The sequence below is a fragment of the Anser anser genome (genome assembly GCF_964211835.1).
Source record: "Anser anser genome assembly, chromosome: 8".
In the NCBI taxonomy this organism is placed as follows: domain Eukaryota; kingdom Metazoa; phylum Chordata; class Aves; order Anseriformes; family Anatidae; genus Anser; species Anser anser.
Window position 1 is genome coordinate 259,959 of NC_139728.1, and position 27,867 is coordinate 287,825.

The 27,867-nt window shown below is 43.9% G+C and overlaps 1 protein-coding gene across 1 annotated transcript in view; it reads right to left on the bottom strand.

Moving 5' to 3' along the window:
• The window catches only part of HFM1 (helicase for meiosis 1), a 148,059-nt gene extending 120,228 nt beyond the window's left edge, over window positions 1-27,831 (bottom strand). The window contains exons 1-2 of the mRNA XM_083847410.1: window positions 16,551-27,831; window positions 16,238-16,468 (exon numbers count right to left, since the gene is read on the bottom strand). The gene's annotated coding sequence lies outside the window, so the exon portion shown is untranslated. The remainder of the gene's footprint in view (window positions 1-16,237; window positions 16,469-16,550) is intronic.
• Window positions 27,832-27,867: the final 36 nt, after the last annotated feature.

Genomic DNA, 27,867 nt, shown 5'->3' on the forward strand with positions numbered 1-27,867 from the left:
GGTGCTAAGAGAGCCAACTAGGAAAGGTGCCCTCCTAGATCTGTTGCTGGAGAACAGAGAGGATCTTGTGGGAGACGTGGCAATTGGCGGCCGTCTCGGTCACAGTGACCATGAAGTGGTTGAGTTTAGAATTCATGGTGACAGAAGGAAAACTGCCACCAAAACTTCAGTCCTGGATATGGGGAAAGCAGACTTCAGGCTGCTCAGAGAACTAGTCAGCAAGGTCCCCTGGGAAACTGCTTTTGAAGGCACTGGCGTCCATCAGTGCCGGTCAATCTTTAAGCACTGCCTCCTAAAAGCACAATATCAGGCAATTCCAAAATATCAGAAGTCAGGCAGGTGGGGCAGAAGGTCAGCCTGGCTGACCAGTGATCTTCTACTGGAGCTTAGGCGAAAAAAGAAAGTGTACAGCTGCTGGAAGGAGGGTCAGGCGACGAGGAAGGAATACAGGGATGCTGTTCGTGTTTGTAGGGAAAAAATTCGTGTGGCCAAAGCCCAACTAGAGTCGAAGCAGGCCATGTCTGTGGGAGACAATAAAAAAGGTTTTTTTAGATATGTGAACAGGAAAAGGAGAACCAAAGAAAACACAGGTCCGCTACCAGATGGGGAGGGTCTCCTCACAGACAATGACATAGGCAAAGCAGAGACGTTTAATGCCTTCTTCACCTCTGTCTTCAACACCGATGATGGGCTTCGGGACCCAGGGTGCCCTGAGCTGGAGGACCATGACGGTGGGAAGGACAAACTCCCAACCGACCCTGAACGTGTGCGGGATTTGCTATTCCACCTGGATCCATACAAGTCCATGGGTCCGGATGGGATTCATCCCAGGGTGCTTAAAGACCTGGCTGACGTCATCACAGGACCTCTCTCAATTATTTTTCAACGATCTTGGGAATCTGGAGAGGTCCCATTGGACTGGAAGCTGGCAAATGCTGTGCCAATTTTCAAGAAGGGTAAGAAAGAAGACCCTAGCAGTTACAGGCCTGTCAGTCTCACGTCAGTGCCTGGTAAAATTATGGAGAGGAAGATCCTTGAAGTTACTGAAGCGCACCTGGGGGACAATGCAGTCATTGGTCCCAGCCAACAGGGGTTCACGAGGAGTAGGTGCTGCCTAACAAATTTGATTTCTTTTCATGATAAGATCACCCATCTAGTCGATCAAGGGAAACCAGCTGATGTGATCTTTTTGGACTTCAGCAAAGCTTTTGACACAGTTTCCCACAGGATCTTACTGGACAAAATGTCCAGCATACAGCTAAACAACATCATACGATGGGTGAGCAATTGGCTGACGGGCAGGGCTCAAAGGGTTGTGGTAAATGGGGCCACATCTGGCTGGCGGATGGTCACCAGTGGGGTCCCTCAAGGCTCCATTTTAGGGCCACTCCTCTTCAATGTTTTTATAAATGATTTGGATGTAGGACTAGAATGTGTTTTGAGCAAATTTGCCCACGACACCAAACTTGGAGGAGTTGTGGACTCGGATGAGGGTGGAAAGGCCTTGCAGAGAGATCTGGACAGATTGGAGAGCTGGGCGATCACCAACCACGTGAAGTTTAACAAAAGCAAGTGCCAGGTCCTGCACCTGGAACGGGGCAACCCTGGCTATACGTACAGACTGGGCGACGAGACGCTGGAGAGCAGCCCCGCAGAGAGGGATCTGGGGGTTGTGGTTCACAGCAAGTTGAATATGAGCCAGCAGTGTGCCCTGGCAGCCAGGAGGGCCAACCATACCCCAGCACGCATCAAGCACGTCATTGCTAGTCGGTCGAGGGAAGTGATTGCCCCTCTCTACTCTGCGCTGGTGCGGCCTCACCTCGAGTACTGTGTGCAGTTCTGGGCACCACAGTACAAAAAGGACATTAAACTGTTCGAGAGCGTCCAGAGGAGGGCGACGAAGATGGTGAAGGGCCTAGAGGGGAAGACATATGAGGAGCGGCTGAGGTCACTGGGCCTGTTCAGCCTGGAGAAGAGGACGATGAGGGGGGACCTCATCGTAGTCTACAACTTCCTCACGAGGGGGAGTTGAGAGGCAGGTGACCTATTCTCTGTAATCACCTTTGATAGGACCCACGAGAACGGTGTTAAGCTGAGGCAGGGGAAGTTTAGGCTGGACATCGGGAAGAGGTTCTTCACCGACAGGGTGGTCGCACACTGGAACAGGCTCCCCAGGGAAGGAGTCACTGCACCAAGCCTGTCTGAATTTAAGAAGCGATTGGACTGTGCCCTTAGTCACATGGTCTAAACTTTTGGGCAGACCTGTGCGGTGCCAGGAGTTGGACTTGATGATCCTTATGGGTCCTTTCCAACTTGGGATATTCTATGATTCTATGAAAGGAAGTAGAAGGAGCAGAGGGACACATGATCTTGTTGGGATGTCTATGGAAGTTAGGTCTAGCATGCTACAAGAGACTTAGCCTTCAGGTAAGTAACAATGTACGCAGACTTCAATAACCACTTATCTCCACATCCCAAGCACTTTCGTCCTCCTGATGAATGAAAGTATCTGAATTTAGGATGGCTGCTCTTCCACTGCCCATTGCAACTTCCAGAAAGAGATACTATATTCTCAGGACTCATTCAGGTTACAGCATTGTTAGCATACATTCATAATTTGATCTCCAGGGAGGTAAAGGGACAAGCCCTAGAAAGCTGCACTCAGGAACCCAGTAGCAATTAAATTATTTGTGCCATTCCATGGCTTCCACAGATACATTGTGATCAGATCAGAACACAGCTACAGCCTCAGAGCACGTTGGAAGGCCTTAGGAGATTTGAAGCTGCTAAGAACATCAGTATTTTGCATGAATTCTGTAACACAGACTCTTCATTGTTACAACAGACGACAGGACAACTTTTCATTCACCATTTTTTACTACACCAAACACTGAAAATGGAAAACCAAAAGCTATGGAGAACTGTGCTTCTGCTTCTCCTGAAAAAAATTGAGAACGGTGAAGACTGGGTTTTGGGCAGCAGTTCTATACTTGTCATATGCTGACCTAAATGCAGGCTGCTGTAAAAAGACATGATTTTATGTTCTTCTCTTCCTTTTCCAGTAGCAATGGCAGTGCAACCCCATGAGTCAAATCAAGGAGCTTATCTGGCTAAAAATTAATTTTTCCCTCTATTTCCTTCTGCTCAAAAAGTTTAGATTTCATTCATGCATCTGCTCTGATCAGGTTTGCCAGCCAGTCATGTATGTGAGCACCAGTCCTGGGCAAGGACAGGTACAAGGCAGGATTGCCCCATTCGCAGAAGATGAGACTTCCATCTGACCAAAGCATCAGTGTCACCATGACCCAAGTTCCCCAGGGAACGATCCAGAGGCTGTGCTGGTTTCTACAACCGATGACTTCTAAGAAGTGAGGAAAGAGATTTGCTTTTGATTATGAAATCTTGCTAATGCTATTCTTCCTGACAGAAAGAGAGGTACTCTCTTTAGAGTAATCTTGTTTGTTTCTTCTATAGAAGCTGCAATGTATAGAAGCACATACTTGTTTACTTGCTGAGAGAAGCAGCCTCACTAAGTATGTACAAATGTCCATTTTATCATATGGAAAGTCTCTGACGGATACAGTGAGACATAAAATGTGAAGTTCTTTTCAACCCCTGAGCTGGTGTAATCCAGAGGTATAAGCAACTGCTCTGGAAACGGCTCTTCCAGAAGAGAAAGAAGCTGGTTTAGGCAATGCTTCTCTCCAGTAACACAGCTTTTTGCTAATAAGATGGAGAATGTAAACTCATCATCATAATGGAGATTAACTGTCTCCACTGAAATAGACTATTTGTCTTTGTTGCTCATGTCTAGCTCATGTCCTTTTGTAGGTTCAGTTCTCTCTGGATACACAGCTAATTGCTGTGAAGATGACTATTTATCAGGACATTACTCCCACATAGTTGTTGCCATCTGTAAATATTTGGGCATATTCCCAGAGCTCTGAATGTGCAAATTTCTTACAACCAAAATAAATCAAGCCATTTTTGTAAAAAGACTCAAATTCAAGCGTAAGAGTTGAAGAAAATATGAACTCCCACCCTACAAACTCCCACTCTCCTCAAGCATAGACTTGAAAGGAAAACGTGCTTATTTCTGAAAATGAGCTTGTCATAAATTTAGTGCAACTTTTTTCTCTAGTACAGAGAAAGCACGCAAAGAGGTTTTATTTTAAAGAAACCAAGTTGTCAGTGGGCATCTCCAGCACTGGGGAGAAATGTCTTAAAAGATCAGCACCATGTGAAACGAAAACAGGAGACTGAAGCAAGAGGATTTCACAGCTAATAAGCAGGAAAGCAGCTCAGGTCCTGCTGGAAGAATGGGGTTGCTGCTGTTCCTCTGTTCTCTTCATCTCCTTATCTGCCAGAATCATCAGAACAACCTCACAAGGTTCAAAAGACAGATCTCTCTACAGATGGCTGATGAGATCATTCTAATGAGGATTTCAAGAGCTGCTAGTTACAGGCGTCTTATGAAAATTGATCTCTGCACCACAGGTCCACAATGATTTTGAAGATGCTTCATTTAAAAACAAAAGAAAACAAACACCAGACCAGTCCCTTTTTACCTTCCTTGGCCACAAAATAAAAAATACACCATTTTGCACTGCACTAAAAGTAGCATACATTTCAGAAAGCTTCTGGTTCTTCAGATTCATCCTAGACTACATTCAAACAACCTGGACAAAAGTGTTTTCTTGGTACTTGTCCCAGATTTCAAAATGGATTCAATTTTTAAACAAATGCATATACATATGGAGATGTATGGATATATATAACTAAACCTGTGGATGAAAACACTGAAGTACAGCTGCTGCATTTTGCGGTACTTTGCACCACTGCTGGAGAAGCAAAAATTTCTTAACAATTTTAAGTTTCCTGACAAAATGTTCATACATGACAGCTACTTGGGAACAGTTGAAGATACATCCTATGCCAACACGTAGTAAGATTCACTCTCTAACAGAGGGTTAGATATCTGTACTGAGAGGTTTTGTTACCCAGAGAGATTACTTCAGCTTCAGAACACTAAAGAGATCAATTCTATAAAGCAATTAGCATTTGCTAATGTACCCTTTCTTTCAAAATATGGTCATCCACAGGCACCTTGAGTAAGCTTTATTATGAGCGTTCCTCAGAGTGGGATTTGCCCTTAATGGTTCAATCCTGTGTTTTTCATTGTTTTTGTTTGTTTGGCTTTAGTTTTTTTTTATTTGCTTTTTTGTTGTTGTTGTTCTGATACTTACAAGGAAGATTTTATAGATCCTACAAAACTCATGAACTGCACTGCACAGTTTTAGCACCTTCTTCTACAGGATATTTATCTGCCTCCACAGGTGAATAGGACAGATATAATGTATTACCTGATTCAGTGCCCACTGATGTCAGCTGGAACATCTCCACCATTACAGAGCTTTGCACAAGACCATTAAAAGAGGCTTCCGATGAAGAAAAATGCTGCACACTGTCAGTTCTCATTAGCATTAACAACTCTAAACTACGAACCTGTTAACATCTTGGGGATCTCGGAACAGCTGAATGGGAACAGAAAATGTGCAGTCCCCATGGGGCTCAGGAATCGATTTTCCTTTGGAAGCTAAATTTGCATCCCTTAAAATGCAGGGAGAAGGTGTCTCTTTATATAACTTCTTATATAAAATGTTTTAACTTTTTAATGTGTATGTTTTTATGTATAACTTTTTAATTTTTTCTAGATACAGTCTGCTGCACACTCTCTCTCTCTTTCTCAAGAAACCAATGTAAGCACATGTCAAATTCCCCAAGAGAGCTGCCTTGCATGCACAACAGAAAGCCAGTCCATGCTCCATGGAGTTTTGCAGCTGGGGTGGTGGTGGCAACCTTGTCTGCTGTGCTTAAAAGTCACTGCAGCCAGCCCTGAGAGTGCACAGCCTTCGTACTTAACATGCAGGCATGTCTTGTTTATAAATACGGTTTCAGTTAACATCTCAGACAAAAAACAGGCCTATAAATAAAGATGCAATAAAGCTTCACCAGATAATGCTGAATAACGAAGGGAATAGTAACATGCAACAGGAACCTTGTTTTTAAGCCCTAAGCAACTTCCATAGGGAACTGAGGGCATTCAGCAACTATCAGCTTTAAGCCATCGATAATTCTCTCTTTTCCTATTCATGTCAAATTAAACTTCCAGCATGAATCATTATCCAGAACATATGCCTCGGATCCACATGATTATTCACACAAAATTCGTACTTTCCTGCAAATTCCACATCTTTGTGTCTATTAAGCATAACTCCTTGCTGTCAGTTGTACTCTTGAGATGCAGACAGCATCAAATTGGCTCATAAAGAGGCATTCCCAGCGCAAGGAAGCTAATTACGATAAACTGCTGACAGAGTGTCTCTGCATATGAAGGAAACATGCTGTGGTAAAAGCAAAAGAAAAGGAATGTCAGGGTGGAAGGTGACTCAATAGTTCATGTATTCCCAGGCCTCACTTTCAGTTAGAATATTTTTTCTTACACAGATTCCTCTAAGACATTTGAGAGTTTAAACTGTTCACTATTCATATTCTTCTCTTTTTTATTAATTTTTCAAAATTCTAGGATACAACTGGAGGTGCCTGTGCAGTGCTCTGGGCATGCGTCCCACAGCATTCAGAATTACAGCCTGAACATATCCACCTCAGCCCACGCCCTCCAGCAGGCTGCACGAGAGGGGAGAAGATGGCCTTTGCAGGACACCCCAGGAGCTGACACGCCCAGCGCCTGACAGGCTCTCGGAGCAGCGTTTTCCCAAAGAGAGCCTCTCGCACGGAGAACCAGACTGCCCCACTGGTGGCCCTCCCCTTTATTTGGGGGAAGTCCAGCTCAAACACCTCTGCTGGTCTCCAGGGAGGCAGTACTTTGTCCCACGCTGCTTAAGATTTTATATTGCAAATATAACAACTTATAATCCTGTTATATTTAGTTCGGTAAGTTGTTATGATTATGCATTCAACTGTAGTGTAAACCGCTAAAAGTATCTATCATAAAAAATCCGCTTAGAAATTCCTGGGAAGACTGCAACAGCTAACTGAGCTGTGAGTGGAAGTGCAGGCGCTGGGAGGCTCCGTCCCTCGAGCAGGCTGCAGGCAGTTCAGCAACCCCACCCCAGCGGGGCAGAGACAGGGCTGGAGGAGCCAGGTTCACACCAGAGAGGAAAGGCGCTGCTCATTTTCACTAGCACCTCTTATTTGGGGGGCAGAGAAAGCACGGAAGACCTCAGAACACTACTTTGGAACACAGGATGAGGTCCAGGCTCACACTGTAACATGTGCTTTGCAGCAACAGCGTTGCTCACGCCAAGGCACCAGCAAGCTCTGCCGACCCTTCCACTCTGTCTCCCACCCACCTGCTTCGTTCAGCAGCCCCAGAATCTCTCCCCCAGAAGATCTCAGCTGTTTCATAAACCTTAATTATCCTTCAGCACTAAGGAACAGTGACAGACTCCTCTTACCAAAAGCCAAAGTGGTAGGAGTGGAAGATAAGAGACCTTCAGCAACTCACTGCAGCGCTACCGCTGCATGTGGCTCCACCAGACTGACAGTGCTGGCTGGCGAGCTGTGGTGGTGCGACAGCCCTGCTGCCCTCACCAGCGCCATGCTGCTCCCTGCCAGCAGCCCCACTGGATTGGTAGTGATGTGCACAGCCTGGGGAGCTTCACTAGAAAGCAAAATATTGACAGCTATAAATATTTTGTTAATCTCAGCAGGGTCCGTACATTTATAATTGGCTTCTGCCTCCCTGAGTTCTCAAGTCTTTTGATTCCAGGAAAGGATGCACGTTTATTGGAAGTTACTATGGACCAGACCGAGCAAATAGCAGGCCCCTCTAATCTTACCAAGTTAATTAGATTTTCCTTCCCTTGCCCCTTAACTACGTTTTCTCCTTATGCAGGATAAATTTCTTTGTTATTTCTGGATATAAAGAGGTTTTGTTCTCTTCCTTTTGCCAGTGACATTGCCCTATGTGCATGCACACCTCAGACCATTTAAGAACCAGGACTGCTGCCTAACAGCATTCAAACAGGTTGCTGGTTATTATTCTTCATAGTAAAAATCATAGAAGTGTTAAATAACCTGTTCTAGGTTATCTAAAAAGTCGTAGGGAATAAACATGGGAATAAAACCAAAGTCTCCCAAATCACAGCACTTGTCTTCCTCAGACTGAAAATCATCCCTTCTGTTATGAAGACCCGACTCACCCTATTCAGAAAAGCTGGCCTTGCTATTGGGAGTCCAAAAAAACACACATTCCTTTTGAGGCGACATATACTATACAGAATTTTGTATCTTATTTTTCCTATCATACCATCATCTATATCTTTCTTACTCTAATTGTGTATTTCAGAGGCAATCCAGAAAGTTTGTGCCTTCACTCTATCTGGTCTGCTGTTTGTATGTTCTCCTTCAGTTTTTCCATCTATGGCACTTATTTTAGCACTCAGCATTTCAAGGAAGCCAGGAAAGATTTTAGTTCCTGGTATCTGGAAAAAACGTCTTCAGACAAACCCCTGGTAGTCTGCTCAGTCTCAGCTTTCTCTCTGTGAGCATCTGCAGCCAGCATGGTACCCTGCAGCATCACCCAGCTGGCACACAAAACATCAGGCCAAGAGTTTTGAAAACTGTTTGCTCCTTTTTGTGGATAAAAGGTTGCTCCTTCCCAGAAATAACCCAGGTAGCTTTTTCAAAAGCAAATGCTTATAAGTGACAGGATTTTAATTTCAGAAAGTTTCATCTTAGAGCAAACAGACAGCTCCAGTGTACTCCTCTCTGGAGAAGTACACCTCCCCTCTTCCTGCCCCTCAGAGCAGGATGGCAGCATTCAAAATGGTCTCTACCTGCCACGCTGGTGCAGCTCTGGTCTGCAGCTTTGTTCACATGAAGTAATCATCAAATAAAGGACAGAAATGTAGTAATGGCTAAAATATGTACAATAACCATTGTAATCTTTTCTAGGCACATAGGAACCCATATTTTCTGCTGATGTAGTTTGATAGGCTTCTGCTAATGGCAGCTTGTATAAGCAGAGACCTTAAGTCAAGAAGGAAATCACCCCTCCTCCAGAACAGCAATTTCCAGCACCAGATGCTGCAGATCAGAGTTGATGCAAGGGCCAGGTTGGAGCAGGAGGTGTCTACAGTGTCTTCCTCAGCATCAAACAAAGCAGACCTTTGTGAATTACACAGAGACAGGAAAAAACATTTCAAGACTGAGCACATCTTAAAAACAAACAAACAACAACAACCAAAACACCACCACCACATTACCTAAACACGAACAAACACACACAGGGCTGACCACTGCTAATGAAAATCTTTCATGAAAGAATACACGAGGAGAGGCATTTAGGAGAAGCAGACAGCCGCAGCCACTGCCCAGGACACACGCTGGTACATGGCGAACCTTGGGCTATTGGAATCTGAAGGGTTTGGCTTCAGCTGCCCCCTGGCAGAGAGCGCGGGCATGCAGCTGGGGCACTGGGCAGCTATGTGAGCCCCGGCAGGGAAGGAGCCAGGGCTGCCCGGTGCCAGCAGACAGCGCGAGGCAGGCTCGGGCAGCTGAGCAAGGAAATGGCCTTGTGCTCATTTCCAGCGTTTAAGGAAAAAGGACATCGTGTACATTTTGGAGGGGCGAATGGAGTGAGCTGAATCCCTGCCAAGGGAACACACACTCCTGCCAGCAGCTCCTACCAGAGCAAGCACTGACCGGCCTGCTGGGCTCCGACAAGAGCAAGCACACGGGACTCCTGGCACCTTCACCTCCTCCCTGGCTAGCGGCGTTGGCGAACATGGTTAGCCTCATCGGTTCTTGCTTTGCCAGAACAGGCAGTGTGCTTAATCAGCTGAGCACATCGAGCACAGAGGCAAATGCAGGCTTTTTTATTGCAAGTTGAAGTCAGATTTCAGTCTGAGTGGTTAATGTGCTCCGGTCAGCTATTTGTTTTCTCTTCAATTTGTTCCTGACCGCCTTGGTGAGGTATTTGTGTCTCTTTATTACTTTTATTATTTATATGAGACATAAACCAAAAACACTTTCTGCCCTAGCTAGCAAAGCAGCCCAGCGTGCTGTTTCTCTTGCACAAAAATGGTCTCTGGAAGCGTGACAGCTATTTTCCCTCTCGTTATGTTAGCCCTTAAACGGGCAAGACTTTCTGCAAGGCTAGCTTTCTAGATCCATCATCACAGACACTGTCAGCAAGCTCATACCAGCACATCAACATGACAAAGCCCCAGTTCCTGCCTGCCCTGTACTGTATCCCCTACCCTGTGGGGTTCAGCACCCTTGGTGATGCAAGAGGTCAAGCACGGCCACAAGCCCGCCCGCCAGGTTTTGCACAAGGCATTACTCACTTCAGTAGGGGCAGAGGAGCAAGTGAGTAACCACCACAGACAAAGTTTACTGATCTAGCCCTGTGCTGCCCTGGAGGTGCAACTCTGGAAACAGCGGATCACGGACTGTTTCCACATCCCAAAGTTGTTCTGACAGAGAAGCAGGGAAGACCTCCTTGGAAAGCTTTCTGACGGGCTGAAAAGCTGCTGAGCAGAAATGGCACCTGGCTTTCCTTTCTGCTGCACAAAAAGCTGTGATTCAGAGTTTGTTTCAAGACTATGTTGGCAACTATTGTGATTTTATCACCACTCTGCAGGTTTGTCCTGGAGACGTATTTCATAAAACCCTCCATTTTCATTAAAAAAGAATAACTCCAGTTCCTAGCTGTCCTTGCAGGGAAACCTTGGTTAGCTCTGCAGTACCTGCCATGCAGATAAAGGACCAGAAATCCACACCAACTTGAAGCCAACCAGCACGGATAAGAATAACTTCTCTTCCCAGCACACTTTGATGCAGGCTTCCAGACCTACTGCAGAAGCTGCCTGAAGTGGTTTGCTCACTCTGAGCTTCACATTGGGCATATCTGTTGAAAACAGCACTACCCAGATGTACGCTTTCAGACCCCTGCACCACAATGCTTCAGCGACCGTTAAGTGCCTGACCTCCGGCTGAATGACAAGGGTTTTAGGAGGGGCAATGCGAAGGTCTGGCACACAGAGCTAACCACATGCCACAGCCAGCATGGCTCAAGAGCTGCAGCAGGCAAGGGGGTGTTGTGGGGAGAAAAAAACAAAACAAAACAAAAACAAAAAAACAGGTCAGTAGAAAATACATCTGGGAAAGGGGGAAATAAACCTAATTAAGAGCAGGAAAAGCTTTGGGAAGCAGCTAGGGACAAACAAATGGAGGAAATTGGTGCTGTCCTGTTGATATATTGACAGACTCACAGCAAATTCAGACAAAAGGACTTTCCTTCCCCACTTGTCTGGGCTAAGTCATTTCCATCAGGACGCAGCGTTGTTGGTGCTGGCTTTGCCTAATTCACCAGCCCATAGCATGACAACCATTCTCTGGAGCTGCAGAGAAAACATTTTGAATCTCCCCAACCCCTTAGAATATCACTTCTTGTTAAAATAAATTCCCTCCAGCCTTCCACCCAACCACAGAGGGGAGAGGAGGTGCAGGCTGTGAGGTGCACAGACCCAGCAACTCCTCACATGCAAAAGTGCCCATGGCGAAGGGGATGAGCACAGTACTGTACGACATACATGAGCGTCCTCCATCTGCAGCCTACTTCATCTTCCAAGGTAGAGTAAACTTCATCGACAGCATGGATGGTTTGAAGAGTACTCAGCTCTTCAGATACCACCACTCCACAACACTCTTGTCCTTACACTCAACTCACCACCAGATACAGGAGAAGATTCTTACAGTCCCAAACAGTAACACTAATAGCATGTTAAGCCCAGCGCTAGGAGAAAATTGCTGAACAAAATGTACTCTTTCACATCAGGATTTGCTTCTAGCAGTTGTTATCTCAGAGAGTTGTTGTTAATGACCTTCTATATCTTAATTGATCTGAGCTGCCTTGGCCAAGGCCAGGTAGTGTGCTTGCTAGACCTTAGGTTAGCAGCAACGGGACTGCTGAATACATGCTTATCTTATCCATGTTAGCACAACAGAGATCTAAAAGCTCAGGACATAGCCTTGATTTTTATAAGTGAACATGCATAAGAATCCTACAAATTCCTATTAGATTACAAAATGCAAAGCCTACAATATAAATTATAAAACAGACTCCTGAGAATAAGCTCAATGGCTTTAGAACCAATATTCCACAGAGCACTAATTGTTGCAACAAAGCTGTGTTGAAATTCTTGCGTCCCTGACGGGTTTCCAGCTTTCATTTTCAGCTGTAAACATTCAAGGAAATAACGTTTGAATTCCCCGTTCTCCCTAGAGGAAAGAACATGTAAAGCTTTCCAAAGCTTTGTGAATTCCTTCAGCACCTCCTAATTGAGATCTCCCCTTGCCAAAGAATGAGTATTTTACCTTGTGGTTGTTCTGAAAAATGTGGTATGATGTACTAGACATTTTGTCAGCGTTACATTCATTAGTCTGTTTTCATGTGCTTGACAGTGATCCTGTCCCCAGCTGAATGGCTTAGGTCAGTAATCGTTTATGCAAGGGTATATGTAAGATGGAGCTAGTGAGCACAATATCACAATAGTGAAATATTACAGGTACCCAACCTTCTGAAACTGTCTGCAAAGGGGCTCCCAAAAGAATCCGTCAGCTGCTTTGCACCACTACCCCACCTGGAACCCTTGGCATTTTTTGCTTCTAACCCTAATTCTAACTCTAGGCTTGGTCTTAGCCACATCCTCTAAGATCACTGCAGCTTTTTGAAGACCTGATTTTTACCGCTCTTTTTTATTGTATCACTCTGGGAGCTGATTATTTCATCCCTGAAGATAGGCTGCATTTCCCTGTCTTCACCAGCTGAAGAAGAGATGAGTAATTAAGTAATTAGAGTATCTGTGAGCTCAGAAAGATAGACCAGCTTGCAGTCTGCCAGCACTGTGGTAAGCTATATTCATGGCCATTTTCTTGTCTTAGCATTAGTATTTTATGAAGTTAAAGCACAAATATTAACCCCGTACTGCTTGAATGCATTAACTGCTTCCCACTGTCACCCCTCATTCTGGACCCTCGTCACTGATGCTGGAGTAGGGTGCCAGAGAATAAATAGCCCTGGAATGCTACAGTGCTTGCTGCAGTCCTAAAATAGGAAAGGAAAGTGGGTGAGATGGTGTTTCTGTATACCACCAGATTACTTGCACAAGAAAAGGGAACAAACAATACTGTTGATGCTGTCAACAGTTGCAGACCTGGAAACACTGAAATAACTAAGGCAGCTGGTGAAAACCTCTTGAAGAAAACTATATCAAACTTGTAACTCCAGAAGCAGAAATAGAGATCAGTTGGCACAAATAGCATAATTTATGCTGGGAAGAAACAGTCAAGATTCCTTGGGGGTTAGATGCATTTTGCAACAAACAACACCTGCAAGAGTAACATGGAGCCAAGGGATACAGGGGGTAGAACAGGAAAGGGATGATGATAGAAATCTCGCTAGGCAATCCCACTACTTTCAGGAAACATTACAATACCACACACCAAAGCGCCTGGGTTGTTTTTCTTGCCTTATCATTCAATTTTCCATATGGTTTAATAATTAACCACCTTGGTTCGTGGTACCATTTAACATCTTTAGGAAATCTGTCGTATAAAACATTTCCTCAAAGAATTTTGTGAGCAGACAACAGAAGTTACAAAACACTGACATTGTACGTATGGAAGTGACACAACTCATCTGACTCCTGGAGGTCTGCCACAAGGCTATGCTAGGCAGGAAAAGTGGTATGGAAATATTGGCCCAAATGGCCTGGTTGTACCTCTCTCCTGTAATTCCATCAACACCAAAAAATTAGCAGGTAGCAATAGGGCACAGGTAGCAAACTCCACATTTTTTGACCAAACAAGCTAGTTGTTATTAAAGCAGATGTTCTGTCTAGGTTACTTTCCATTGTACAGCAGAAGTATCTAGTGAAGTCAGGCCATTGCACAACACTGTCTGCATAAAGAGGGAGGAATTAGTTTTTCCAGACTTGGAGCTGTATCAGAGACAGCTCAGATGTATCCGCAGCTGGTTCTTTTTGGACCCAGCGCTGACGCGAGTGAGCACTGAGCAGCAAGTGATCTGGTGCGTATCTGTCAGTGGAACTAGAGCCAACCAGGACACCACAGCCATATAAAAAGTGCCTCAGACACAGTTACAGTTTGGCCTTTTTTAAAAAAAAAAAAAAAAAGGAAAAAAAAATCCAACACAGATTTAGTCATCTTAAAAAGCTTAAGCAACAATAAATAAATTCAGCAATGGCATTATTTGGCTGTGCTTCCTTATTGACATCTACGGCTAAATCTGATTTCACCTCAGGCTTTCTGCCAGCGCTGTGTACCAGTTCCTCTGCTTTTTATTAAAACCAAGATCATGTAGTAAATTAACCAAGTTTATGCTGCATTTGAATCACCCTTTGTCATTGTCCTCCTTTTTCAAACTTGATGATATTTGACTGCCTCCACATGCCTGTGCCAAAGCTAACAAATCTTAGCTTCTTCCTAAGCCTTTCAGTATGGATCAGTATTCTTGATCCTGTGCTTTTTAGAAACATGAAAAAGTAAATACATTTTCATATGGTTTCATATAAATATATTTTTCATGTAAATACATTTCCATATATTTTCAGAGTTGCAAAGCGAAAGAAGTGTATTTGTCATAGCAAAACCTATTTGTGCTTCCCTGCACTCATTTCTTTCCTCTGTTTACCTTTTCTCTTGAAACCTCATTCAGTGACCAGAGTTGCTTAGATAAACAACAAAGCATATCCAAAAGAAACCAGAGAAAGAGTCTAAGAAAATCCTTAGGTCAGCAACATTTTAAAACATCATTGTTTCAAACCACCAACATGTTGAACAAGCCAACATTTCTTAGATCTCAGCATTAGTAACGCACTTGTTCGAAGTTGCATTTTTTCCTCACTGAGCTGGCAACGCATTTCATTTCCTATATGTTAGCAACGTGACGTCTGTGGGAAAGCCAGCTATCTTTTAATCTTTTATGTTTTAAAATAAAATCATCACAGGTTCAGCCTTTCACCAGTTGAAGTGGATGAGAAACCACTTGCACAGGCCCCTATTCAGCACTGATAAGTCTGCAGCAAAGCTCTGGTCACCCCAGCCAGTGTTTGCAAGCTCCTTGGAATTGCTTTGGCTGCTAAAGAGCGGAGAGCGGTCAGCACCAGCTGTGCCGCGTCCTGTCCCGCCTGTCAGCGTGTTTCGGCATGTTTCCTCCTGAGCAATGACCCCGGCCTGCTCGGGTGTCAGGGCACAGTGCTGTTCCTCTGCAGAGCTCCCGGGGAATTCCTCAGAGTTTGGAATCAGGAAAATACAGATTTACATATTAATATGAACTCTGAAGTAGTATGAAACCACAGGAAAATGGAACCAGCCCTAAGCCCGAGCAGCTGGGTTCAGCTTGGAGAAGACAAACTCAGTATCCAAGCCCTGCCTGATGGCTGAGGAAAGGAGGAGCAGTGTTACCTTGCTCCCAGGGCTGGCTGCCCCCCTCCCCAGCCTGCCATGTACACACACACGATGTCCACGGGGTTGTACCCGGGTCCCAGAGGACAGACGGTGTGAGCAAGATGGAAGTCGGTGTGGCATTCATTTTTAATGCAAGGAAAATGGAAGCAGACAGAAAATTAAGCCATAACCTAAACACCTACTCCATAAAAAACAGTTTTGCAAACTTCAGAAGAGATCATCCTGACATGTGAATTTATGGAAGATTTTTACATTTCTATTTCCCTTTGCTTAATATGCATGTTTTTCCCCAGATAGGATACCCTCAGCCATCAAGCCATCTGTCTCTTTTGTGAGTAAAGAGGCATATATTTTTGCTGTGTCTTAAGTGAAAATAAAGGAATGCAGTGCTTATCTGATGTTCTGTTTACTCTTATATATCACCATCATATAAAGCCTATAAATATTTTCCATATGTTAACTAAAACAATTCCTCCATTTCAGCAACTGAAAGATCTGTCCATACAGTCTCTCAAATTAGCATTAATACATTAAGTTGACAAGAGTTGAATAAACACAGTTCCAGGGCTCTTTTTTTCTACCATCCCAGCACAGCTTTTCTCTAACATGCAAAATCCCCGCAGGGCTAACATCCACTGCACGCCTCAGCAACTTCAGGTTCAAAGGCCTTATTTCAAAAACACAAATTCAGCACATTAATTGTTTTAAGATGCCTTACCTTTGCTGGCCAAGCTCAGAGCAGTCTCTAACACCAGGGTCAGTCGGTCACTCCCTGCTGCTCGCACTGCACCAGCCCCCAGCCCAGGGCACACCTGCGCAGCATTAGCCGGCTCCTGGGGTGCAGGTGCCAGGCAGTTGGCCCCATGGTGCTCATGTGATGAATCCTGCAGCTCAGCTGGGGAAATAAGTTGTGCTCAGTTCTGCTAGCTGAAAGGGCAATGCCAGGCACCTAGGAGAAACTGACATTAAGTAATTTAAAAATAAAACATGTTTTTTGGTGCTAAAAGGTCAAAACAATTCAGTGTGCTCACCTGGTGAGGAAGGAGAAGCATTGAAATAACTGTACCTAATCCTGTTTCACCAAAAGCACTGCTCAATGAAGCCGGGTGGCCTCTCTTCTGGAGGGAGTCCTTTCTCCAAGTGCAGCTTGTCACACACAGTGGATTTTTGTGCAAAATAAATTCTTACATCCATGAACAAAAATTAAAGTAAGATTTCTGAATATAATGTCCTGTGTAAGCAGATACACGAGTAAAACCATGGATGTTAGTGTGTACTCAGTGCGAAAGGGTTAACTTTGGAGGAAAAAACAAACATGAGACATACTCCTGTACCTATTGATTAAACTGACTGAATGGATTTCTGTTAGGATCATACCAGGATGACTACGCTGTAGGAAAGTATTTATACAACTCCAAACATCCATAAATTGCCATATATTAGACACTCTGATTTTAATTCATCTTTCTATTGCCCTCCACCTCTCCTTCCTTTGGTGTTTACTCATCTCCCTTGTAACCCTTATTTCAATCTGGCTGCACAGATGGGAAAATGTCTTCCTTTGCAAGTGAAGTCATCGTTAGGCTGAGAATAGGATGAGCAGATTTCTCTGAAAAGTTAAAACAGGAATCCCTCGGAGAGGTTACTAAAGAAAACTCAAAGCCTTCTGCAATGATGTAGCCAACATCTCTTGTTTCTTTCACCCCTCTGCGCCCAAGCAGTGGGTGAGTCACCCCCGTAAAACATCCAGCACGCACTGATCAGATCACACAAAATAAATTTCCCCAAAAGCAATCTGTGTTTAACATTGTAGTCCAAGAAATCTCCAAAACAGTTTGAGTTGCCCCTTGCCATTTCTCCCAGTTTCTCACCCTAGTTTCACAGAAGTCATCATGGATGAAGCGCACACACAGAGTAAAACTTCTGCCCAGTGCTTTTTCGCTATTAGTTACTCATTTATTTGAATGTGCTTGCTTTCTAGGCTGAGCGGAATGCACAGTGGGAACAATTCAAAATGGAGAAGAGAGTGCCCTAAGTCTGACCACAGATGGAGAAAGGCACCTGGGACAACCCTGCCCGCCCCAAGCTGTGCCGTGCACCCCACGGCTGCGCCCTGTGCCGGCACGTGTGGCTGCGTGGCAGGGGAAGCGCTACAGCCTCACCCTTCCTTCTGAAGCCCCTCTCCACCTGCCTGGCCCCAAATGCCAAAAGCACCCTCGGCGTAGAGCTGCCATGTCCAGCACAGGTATCCCACACAGGAACAAGGCTCCAGCCTGCCACAGCAGGGCCAGGGGCTGACAAACCCCAAGGTCGGTACCCCTGGTTCCTCAAAAGGCAAGCGTCCCATGGTGCCAAGCCCCACAAACGGAAGGGATTTTGCCGCCCAGTGTTCAGGCTTTCTGCAGACAAAGGTTGAGGAAAGTAAACAGTGGTGTGGAAAAGGGAAACCACTTATCCAAATTATGCTGCAGACAGAGATTAGGGTCAGACCGAGGTATCCCAGATCCCAACCCGGTGGTCAACCTCAGGCTGGGAGCTGGGAAGCGCAGTTCTGAACCTCAGCCACCTGAGAGGCTTGGCTGCAGGCACACAGGTCTGAAAATAGGAAGGTACTTTGTCCTGATTGTCTCATGAGGTGGTGTGATTCATCTGGACATCACGCAGCATTCGTCCTTTCAGCATGAGTAATTTTGAAACAAACTACCCTCGGTGTGTAATAAACTAGCTCCAGTGTACTTCAACATCCTTTAATCATCCACAAAGACCATTAGACTAAGTCCCTCCACCAACAAACACACTTGATTATGCTGGAATATTTCCAATGTCCATCATCTACAGAACATTCTTCTACACGAGTGAAAAGTGGTGTTAAATGATACAGGACATGGCATTCATCTCTCAGTCAAAGGGATCTCAGAACATGCAATTAGTTTTGAAATACAGAGTCAACAAAACACAGTTGTTTTAGGTTTGCCCTGGACAACAATGTTTCCTCACCACATGAACCCCTTCGTGATGCCTCTCATTCCTGGGAGTGCTTACTTTACAGCCTGACATTCAATACTTGTGCAGATTCGCTCTTCCACAAGTTATGCATGTTGTGACAGATGCTCTGTGCTGTAAATACACCGGATGCTCACTGGGAGCAGGTAACAGAAGGAAGAGCCTCTCATATCCTAGGTACTGTCCTTCAATGTAGCTTATGTGTTTACAAGTGGACAGTGTTTAGAAACAAACAGAAAATAAGTAATCTCAATAAAGGGATTGTGCTCATAAAATAACAGCTCCCAAGTTCCACTTCTTCATTGACGTACCTGTTGTTAGTGATAAAACTGCCTCATTTATCTCTAATTTATGGTGTTACTTGCAGTAGGAAACAGTATGGAATATTTCACTGTTTTACTTTTGCAGATAGCATAGGGAAAATAACTGTAGGAACAAGGACTCCATACTTCAAAAATGTAGGGAAACTTTCTTGATGTAATGCTTTAAATATATACTGGAGGACTAGAATTTTTTGCATCTGTCAAAATGTGCCTTTCAGCAAGCAAAGTAGGAAAACACCTAGAGCAACGTGTTTTTAATCTTTAACAATTTACTGCAGATGGCTGAAGAAGTTAAAGCAGAATAGAACTCAGAACATGGCTGTTAGATGTGCACTATCTTTAATGTACTGAAGTGGATGTGAAAGCCTCATGTGAAAGAAAAGCGAGGCAAAGAAAGCAAAATGGCTCAGTGAGGTTGGTGGCAGAGCTGGGAACGCAGCTGGATTTGCTTGGCACCTAGGGCTGGGTTCACCACTGCCCTGTGCCCTGCAGAGTGGTTGTAGTGCTCCATGGTAAGTAAAAGGATGTTGTTCCTGGGACACCATTCTTCAGAGCAGTTGCCTAAATGAAACAGAGCAGATTTGTGCCAAAAGGCCTTAGAGTAGATTGTATGAATCTCAAGGAATGTAATAAAAAGCCCTCAAGGCCATGGATTTAGACTTATCAGGATCTGCTCCAAGTTTCCTGTGTCTAGTCAGGTAAGACTCAGGAGCTGTACCTCTCAAATCAGCACTAATTCCCTGCTATCACATCTGCGAGTCCTCCAGATGTCTCAGACCTGCAGGCAAGGTGGCCTAAACACAAATTTTCTGCATCCAATTTACAACGTGTGAACCTTGTATTCTAAAGGTATTTCTACTGTATCACAGTACCTTTTGCAGAAATAGCAAAAGCTAACAAGAGACAAGCTACTAAGACTTATTCGTCAGTGTGAGGATTCAAAAAGAAAGGAAATATGCATGAGCAGCTTTTATTTCAAAATGAACTCAAACTGTGAGGAGGAAGATACACAAACAGACATCACGAGGCAAGAGTTCAGCTGATCTACAGGAGAGAGATTTACATGGGAAATTCCCACTGGAGCTCAGACAATTTATATGCAAAAACCCACGTGTGTTGCTTGGGAAACAAACCTGCAATATCAGACTGTACTGACACACTAGTAGGCAACACAACTTCAGCTCTCTGGCATTTGCCCACTCACACTTGCCTGAGGGGAATGTCAAAGAAAAACCACTGCCACAGAGAATGTTTTTTTCTTAATCATCATCAGTTAAAAGTTTATATTACTATGTTACGGAGAGGAAATCCTAATGTTTTTACAAGACTTACATGCTAGCTTTGGTCAAACACTCTTCCTCAAGAAAAAAGAGCAAGACCCATTTTTTTGTAAACCAGACAACCCTTCCATTGCCGTGCTTCTGCTATCGCAGTGACATCCACATGGAGTTACAAAGCTCCTTTAGGAGAATAAAACAAAGGTGTGACTCTTCTACAACTAGATGACAGTACGTGTCTGAATTCACAGACAGAGGCATAAAGCTGTGCGATGCAATTCAATAAAGCAATTCAAAACAGGCTTAATTTTATCACTAGGATTCCACAGGAAGATAAAACAAAGTTCTGGGGAAGATGAGAAATTTCTCATAAAAGACTTGGCCAGGTCCCTGTTTGACCCACAGATCACACAAACCTTTTGCCTGGGTTATGCATGGGGTCCATCTATGGCAGCTGGTCCCTGAAGACGAGAAGTTTGCAGAACATCCCTGCAGTGACCTAGTCCTGGACAGTGAATCACAGAGTGTGTTGGAAGTGCAGCCCACGATACACAAAGAGTGTATGATTCCCTTAAATTTGATGACTGATAAAAGAACTATTTTATTTCCTTTAGAAATGTTTTTAGCACTGTGCAACAGCTTTGTATGTCTGTATTCATAGCTTCATATGTCTGTATTTATAGAACTGGACAGTATTTTCTACCTACAAATTTAAAATCTTACCCAGAGTTCAACACAACCAACGTATTTAGCCCGTACTGATTTTTTTTTCCTGCCCATTTCCCTCTTGTCTGAGAGCTCTGTGTGATTTTACCATTTTGATTGCTATTCCAAGGCACTTGATGAGTCCTGAACAAAGCTGTAGCCTATGTGTTGGTTGCAGACTGTTTTCTGGAAATATTTCTTTAATACTAAAGAGCTTGTGCCACATAGTGGTTGACTTCACCACATGCTGCTACTTTGTCTCCTGTGAGATCACCTAGCTTATAAACTCACTTTACTTCCAGAAGGCAAAGGAAAAAGGCATCAAGCTAAAGATATATTTGCTTGTCCAAAAAGCATGTTCAGAGGTGTGAACAGATGCACACATGTTGCAGGAAGGGCAAGGAGCTTAAGGAATCAAGCAAAAAAAAAGAAAGAAACCTTCCTGAAAAGGTGGATGAATGAAACAGGTTTTAAGCCTCACTGGTAAGAGGACTTAACCCCATGCAGTGCTGGCTAGCTCAGCCTCAGCTGGTGTGGATGTGCTTTAAAGTCATTGCCAGTTAAAAACATCTGGAAGCAGGCTCTGCAAACAGGGCTTATAATGGGTGGGATAGTTACAGCTGAATCACATGTGACTAACGCTAGCATTTTCCTTAGAAGCCAAACCACAACATTGCTTTGAGAAGAGACACACGCAGCAGAGCCTAGGGACCACTTTGCCCATGGGGAGCGGCGCCGCCTGCAGCCCGGGCACCGCTTGGCCCGGCGAGATCACAAGTGGCAGTGCTGGGGCGCAGGCAGCCTGGCCACCGGCACATCGCTGGTGCTCCCCTCCGTGTCTGATGGTGGCACACGCACAGCTTGCCCCAGAAAGACAACCTGGGGAGCCTGGCACTGTGTGGCTGGCCTGGGGGAGCCCACCACCACCCAGCGAATGAGGAGGCCTCGAGTGTCGTCCTGTGTGCTGCAGCCACATCCAGAACTACCTAAGACTCCACAGCACCAGGCAGGCCATGGCTTTGCCATAGAATATCTCTGGGACTAATTAACACATTATTCATACACTTGTGTGCACACTGCCCAAAACACCTGCCTCAGCCTTCTTTTAGGGGCTTTATAGTAAAATTTACATGATTCACTGAAGCCAGAATAGCTCTAGTGCATTGATACTTAGCAAACCCTGCCTGGAGCAGATGCATTTAAAAACTGCGCAGCATTTTGCATTGGCTAATATGAAACATGAGACTTCTTGACTTGAATGCAAGCAGCAGGACCAGCATTGCAGTTGTCTGAACTTCAGTTGGAAATAAGAGCTTTTGTTGTTGATTAGAGTTGTGAAAAAAGGCTTTACTGTTGCAGAGCGAAACTCAGATGCCTGGAAAAAGTGGGTAGAGTGTTCAACTTAGGCTGTAAGAAGTATGACTTGAGAGACTACGGAATAAGTCCTGTTTTCAATAAAAGTCTAAAGACAGAGGGAAGAGCTGGGGTTCAAGGAATCATCTTTGGATCTGAAGTACATTGGCAGCTGTTCAAACTGGCTGCTTGCCAGATTATATTGCTGCTATTCGGTGCTAAAGAGCAGCTTTTGCACTTGAGAGATTCTCTGCTGGTGTAAACAGACACAGTTTGACTGAAGTTAAAGAAGCTGGTTTATACCAGCCGAGAATCTGGCCCTTGATTTGCTCTAAAAATGGTGACTCCGAATAACAACAAACTCTATTTTTCTTCAAATGTGGCACTGAGCCTGGGTACTGGCAGGTGCCTCCAGTTTTACACACATTGGTTTATTTCAATGCTGTTAAAAATCTTCATAAAGCTTTGTAAGCCAGATGCAATGCTTCCGTTATCCCAGCTAGAGACAGACGCTGCATACCTGCATGGCATCCTTCCACGTAACCATTACCTCCATTGGCTGTGTCACAGGAAATTTACAGTCATCTTTTTACACCGGCACCACCAGCACACACCAGCTCTGAGAATCGACCTGTTCATTCCCATTGAACCACAGGATTTTTGTAAGAACTGCTCCCAACACTGAGCAAAGCTGTCTACAGAATGTGGGCACCCAGCTTCATCTCAGCTGACTTCAGGTGCTCAGTTCGGAACTGAGCTGCTCTAAGATCTCTCCTGTGCCACATGCAGGACACAGGCAAGGTGTGCAGAGCTAGCCCCCAAGAGTGCCTGTCTCCAGTGATCATATACGAAACATAGGCTGGTGGCTGCCCTACCTTCTTGAGCTAAGCAAAGACAATGCAGACCTTTGAAATTTGAGAAGTGAGCACAATGTAGAGTCATATCTTCCAGCTGTAGAAAACTTGTTAGCAGGAGCACTGGCCTGGATACTCTAGGTGCTTTCTGGACTCTTCGCATCCACATGCATTTATTCTCTAAGATACGCACTGGTAGTTCTCCCTTTTGAGTTCTTCTATTACTTTATGGAATAATGCATGTTTGTATAGCCACAGGCATTTAAATTTTAAAGCATAAATGTCTGAATAGCTAGCTTTTTGGTATCACAAGTTTTGTCTTTGCTCAATAAAAGCATAGAAAAACTATAAAATGTAGCTGAGGCCCACAAAGCCATATTATTTGTCATTACACAAAAAAAACACAACCTACAGTAATTAAGATTTCTTGCAGCTTCTAACAGAGAAAATAGCAAACTTGTCCTTGTTTCACAACTGTTTAACCAGATACTAAGAATTATGCACTCTAGAAGTATGAGGTCTGACTTTCAATATCTTGTATTCTCAGCCTATGATGTTCAAGCTTTTTTGTTTTGTTTTTCCCCTTTAAATAAAATAGTAATGCCATAAATGAAAGTTTACAAAAGAAAGCAATGGAACAATCTTCTGCAATTAGCTTGGCATAACGCTTCTACCATTAAACCAGAAACAAAATTAATTGCACACAGTGCTATGCCAGAGCCAGACTACTGATTAACTGTCACCTCCTCAGAAGGCTGTTCCCAGGTGCAAGTGATGCTCACCACCCGAGCTGGAAAAATTGCTGCTGGCACACAGCCCACAGGGACAGGGGAAAGGCCAGCCAGTGAAAGCCTCCCGGTTTATGACAGACCCTTGCTGTCTAACATCTACTAAAACATGACTCACTTCAGGGACACACAGTTGAGGGAAATCACAGAAAAAATAAGTAAGCAGTGCCAGCAAAAACATGGGTGTACTTACACTAGCTTTGTAATGGTACAAAGGGTGTCAGCAGGGTATATGTTTTCAAATATAATCATCCCTCAAACCTCCCTGGACAAAACCAGCACTCTCCTCTTCTCATGCTATGATACTCATGATCATAGCATTGATCCAACTTGCTCTCTCGATAATAACCTCATTGAGGATCTCCTCCTTTTTCCATCCATAATTAACAACACCCTCTCCTCATATCATCAGACTGAGGGCACCACCATCTTAACCTGTATAAAATAAAAATACAGCCTCACCTTTCTCCTCATGTACACATTCATGTCATCCTATACCAGCTCCTGTCCCTCTCAGAGCTGCCCAATGACCCCCTTGTGTGGCACTAAGAGAAAGTTTGAAGCATTTCACCAGAGCACCTGGACCCAAAACAATTGTTGGGTCTTCTCCTAGCAGTGAGAAGTTTTGAAACAAAAGAGCGAGGGAAAGTCTGTTTTTTGACCAGAGTCCCTGAGCATGCAGGTGCCATCTGCACCATGGAGATGTACAGAGAGAAGGAACAGAGACCAGTCCCCACACAGAAGTTTAGTTAGATAGCAATTTAACTATTGGGTTAAAAATGTGAGTTGTCCCCCATGCCCCCTGTCCCTCAACACACACATGTCCGTCAGCAACAGCAATATTTAGTCAAAAAACATTCACAACGGCCCCACCTCGCACCTCACACACTGCCCCTGCACCTACCCTGTCTGCCATGTTTGTCCTCTTACAAATCTCTCCCTAACCCTCCCTTCCTCTGAGAAGCCATCGTCGAGCACTGCCATGCACCTCCAGCTCCCCGTGCTGGCAACCACCTCCCCTCTCGCTTTGTCCGAGCTCCACCACAAGGGGCGCAGGACTGGGCCCCGCGCCGCCATTTTGAGCCGGCCTGACAGACTCCGCGGCGCAGCCAGCGGGACGCTGCTCCTGGCACTGCCCCAGCGGCCGCCCCTCCTGCCCCTTAACGAGAGAGACACAGACAAGGAGGAGCTTGTTCTCATTCATGACAAGAGATTCTTACTTTGGACTCCTAAGCGTGTTTTTTAGCAGTCAAGGAGTTACCTAGAAGGCAGGAGTAGAGCTTTATCTGTTCTCTTTGCAATGTGAACTAAGGCCAACGTAAGCATTAGCACTTCAGTTTGTCATTTGAGTTAGTGATTCCTAATGGGCATTATTTTTATTTCATTGTCCTTTCCCCTGAAGCATAAGGAACAGAGAACTGCTTGGCTTACACAGAAAGCTGATTTGTCTCAAAATGGAAGCACCTGTTAATAAAGAGCTTATTGAAAGGCTAGAAGTACCCCAAAGTTAGTATTACCTGCCAATAACAATCCTGCTTGGTTTGCTGATGCAAAGCAATTCGTTGACGTGAATTTCTGGTGGAATGTAACATGATCTGCAAGCCAGGACTCGCACCTTGCAGTGGTGCAGCACATGGCTGCATCCTGCACATGACAGCCGTGAAGGCCGGCAGCTTGCTTCAGACTGCGGCACAGCACCCGTCTTCAGTGCCACGTTTCCACATGCCTTTCAACTGCTTCCTTCAGGTCGTTTTATAGTTTCCTGTCAGTGATTTAAACTTTCTATGACACACTATGGCACTCAAAAATTTTGTGAAATCCTAAATATGTCCAATGTAAATGCTCTGTATGATCCTTTTAATCGTTCTGTTTATGTTATTTTCCATGCTTAACAGATAATGTTACTAATCACTTTTAGGATCACAGACTACTAAAAATACAGTGTAGAACAAAGGCTTTTTCTACATCCTAATTCTTATGACTCCTTGGGATATGCCTATTTGCACTAAAGGACAGACCAAGAACCGTTTGATCCTTTCACTCCATTTACTGAGAAGATATGGAAGTTAAATGCTTAAAGAACTGGGAACAACAGTCCCTTACAGGAATTGCTCTTTGATGCAATTCCTGGGGGATTGGGACACCATAAAAAAAAATGCATGACTGATAAAATGCACAGCAAGTTTGCTGAGACACTTACAGTGCCTTGGAATACCATCAGCTTTCTCTGCTTAACACTCGGCATTATGATCTTTAAAATACCGATTTAATTTTTTGCAAGTACAGTATGTTCTTTACTAGAACTGACACAGGCAGTTTACAAGCACCAATAACTAACAGCTGAGCAAAAAGGAGACTCCACCCAAACATTTTTTAACCAATTTTTCAGATATCCATGCCAAAATAATTGGATGGAAAAAGATTTGTCATTTTAAAAGAGTGCAAGAGTAACGGTTCCATTCTGCTTTTCTTTTTCAGCTATCTGTAAACCATCTCTTTATGCTGTTTCTAAACAAAGTAAAATTGCAGTGCTGTGCAGGACTAAACACCAGACAAGTGAGACTTGCTGCACAGCAGGCCTGAAGGCACCTCAGTATGCAACATCTTCCATATGTGTTGCAGTGAGTCCCTTAAGGCTTCTATCAAATGAGAATCTATAAAAATGTAATTTAAGCTGCTACCTTCTTTGGGTAGGTGAACTGATGTAATTTGATCTTTTTTATACAAAGAATTCAAACTGTAAATGCATGTAGGTTCACAAGGCTTGCTCTTGGGCTGAAGAATTGGGAATACAATATGAAATCTAAGCTGCAAACAGACTTCCAAGCTTCATAAATATCTGCTTTACAATTATAAAGTGACAACTATGAAAATGTATCAAAATATTGGGTCCTTCTTCTTTTATATTGTCTTGGAAGGAATGTTGTGATAAATTTAATTCTGTTTAAAATAGAACAGATCTGGACTGTGTTTTTCATGAAACTGATACCTTTTTTTTTTTTTTTTTTTTTTTGACTTTCCCAAATGTTTCTTTCACTCACAAAGGCCTGGCAGAAACAAATGCTTACAGCATCAACACTTTGTAATATGGTAAGACTCAGTGTAAAAAAAAACTCATGCAAATATCCTATCACAGTTTGCTGACTGTTAAGTACATTTTAAAATTAAATCCTCACATAAGACAGTCATCATGCTTTTATATCATGTTTCATTCAAAATATATATCTTAAAGATGAAGTACAGCTCCAGTATCTTTTGCTGAGTCAGCTTTAGATAACTGTTTGAAAGGTAAAAGTCTTAATGCAGAAACTGAAATATGGTTGCTAAGAAGCAATAAATCTATTGAACCTCCGTGAGTTATGTCATAAGCAACCTGTAAGCTTACGATTGCTTCTAATTAATAGTCTTTTCTGTACTGAAGGAATCCTGCTATTTTAAAATGATTATGAAACATTTCAGATTCTTTTCTTAGGGAACTTTATTTTTTGAGTTAATAACCACAACCTTTGAATAACCCAGGGAAATACAACTGAAGCTGGCTCCCCCAGACTGCCCATAAAGAATATTTTTGCACATGAAATACAGGAAACAAAGCAATAACTAGGATAGTAAACATACAAATCCTTGCCCTGCTGGCACATGGCCAAGCAATCTGCTAGAGCAGAGCAAGACCCTTCGGTAATGAAAATACATCTCAGTCTTGCTCATGCATTTCCAGTGGACTTGCAGTCAAGGGTACAACAGAACAAGGGAGCTCTGCTGCTTAAGATGGAGGACTATCAGCTTACCTCAAGTCTTAACTGTGTTCCAGCCAGGCTTTGTGCAGGATGGGACTTAAGTTGCTGTGTCGACATACAACTGAATGCCTGCAGTATCTGAACTTTGGACTTCAAATTAGACTGAAGAATGTCAGCATTCAACTAAATATGCTTGCTGGCTTTTGCAAGCAGCTGTGATACTGAGAAGCTAGCCAAAGTCACTGGATAAAAGAATATACAAAGGAGAAAATGAAAGATATGAAAAAATCAAATCCTGCTTTAACACA